Source organism: Anarrhichthys ocellatus, unplaced genomic scaffold, assembly GCF_004355925.1.
Source record: "Anarrhichthys ocellatus isolate YVR2014 unplaced genomic scaffold, GSC_Weel_1.0 scaffold4, whole genome shotgun sequence".
NCBI lineage: Eukaryota > Metazoa > Chordata > Actinopteri > Perciformes > Anarhichadidae > Anarrhichthys > Anarrhichthys ocellatus.
Window position 1 is genome coordinate 12998961 of NW_022280034.1, and position 1510 is coordinate 13000470.

General features: G+C 44.4%; 1 protein-coding gene across 5 annotated transcripts in view; it reads left to right on the plus strand.

Moving 5' to 3' along the window:
* The window catches only part of mrtfab (myocardin related transcription factor Ab), a 39017-nt gene that overhangs the window by 16091 nt on the left and 21416 nt on the right, over positions 1-1510 (plus strand). The gene's annotated exons all lie outside the window — the stretch shown is intronic.

Genomic DNA, 1510 nt, shown 5'->3' on the forward strand with positions numbered 1-1510 from the left:
TTAGTCCTCTAATAGTTCCTAGTTACTTAGTCCTCTAATAGTTCCTAGGTAGTTAGTCCTCCATCCACACAAAGTACTGATTTCAGTGTGGTCAAGTCATGGGAAAGAACATAACTGTACTTCCCACACACTATGACCATTAAGCCCTAAAACCATAAAACTCCCCTGCAAACTGCTGCTTCACTCACTGATCAAGGTTACAATTATCAAAGAACACAGAATGTACATGTTCCTGTTGAGCTGTAAATTGTTGTCCTCTCATGATGTTTATATTGCCACGGGAATCAGGACCCGTGTGTTTTGTTATGTAGAAAACATGGATTCAATCACAAAATCAGAGTGTGCATGTGTGTTGCTGGGATTGGCTCAACCCATGCGGCGACATCCTAATCCCTGTATGTGTGTTGTCATCTCTGTGTTTCCTGCCCAGACTTTGAATCATACAGCAGGTGGACTTTAATCATACGCTCATAACAGACAGTTATTGCAGATAGCAGTCACCATTTGTTCAAGGTGTCGTCTATGTCTTCAGGTGCACTGCGGTCATGTGTGTGATGGAGGTGTTCTGTACCGGTCAGCCACGATGTCGCATAGTGTGCTGAGTTTTCACATTTGATATTGATACCCAGGCCTTTTATTTTATTAATAGGTTGACTCCTCTCTGTGCTGTATGTATAGCGAAATGAAATTTAGGAAAGCAATGTATCCTTTTGTGTCACGGCTCATAAAACATTGATTCAGTCCGGGGCAATGCGGCTTAAAAGTGTGTGTGTGTGTGTGTGCGTGTGTGCAAGCAAGTAACCTTACCCTGCAAGTGCACAGGTGATACCAAGCTGAATATAGCCCCCTTATGGCCAGCTGGCTTTGCTATTTAAAACAGAGCGGGGGGAGGGGGTGCGACCAGGGACGTGGGACAGGATTAGGATGCTTTAGCTTTGATTCTCCGGTCGCACCGGTGCTTTTCTCATTCCTTCTCAAAAAATGTGTCCTAGTGTCCCAGTCTGAATGAGACACCTTTCCTCAAGGGCAGACTGTTGAAATAAAACATTTCGAAATTGCAGTGGTGGTTGGGTATCAATCAATAACTTTAAGTGTGTGTGTGTGTGTGTGTGTGTGTGTGTGTGTGTGTGTGTGTGTGTGTGTGTGTGTGTGATTCATCCCAGTATCAGATTTACCCAAGTATCTCTGACAAAGGTTGATTATGTTGGATGAGGTCATCACTGAAAACAGTTAGTGCTGTTTCCACTCAGCCAACATGAGCTCTTCATAGATTTAATGAGACACCATCTTTGAGAGCAAACCTGTGTAGTCTAGAAAGTGATCAGAACGGATTCTTTCCTTCGTAGTGCTGTGATTGATCCCTATGCTGATGTGTTTGACAGGGAGGAGTTTGCATGTGGCAGCCCCCCCAGTCTGTAACAGTGAATGAATGGCAACAGCTGAGCAGGAGAACTTTATCGGCAGCACTCCCTGTGTGTGTGTGTGTGTGTGTGTGTGTGTGTGTGTGTGT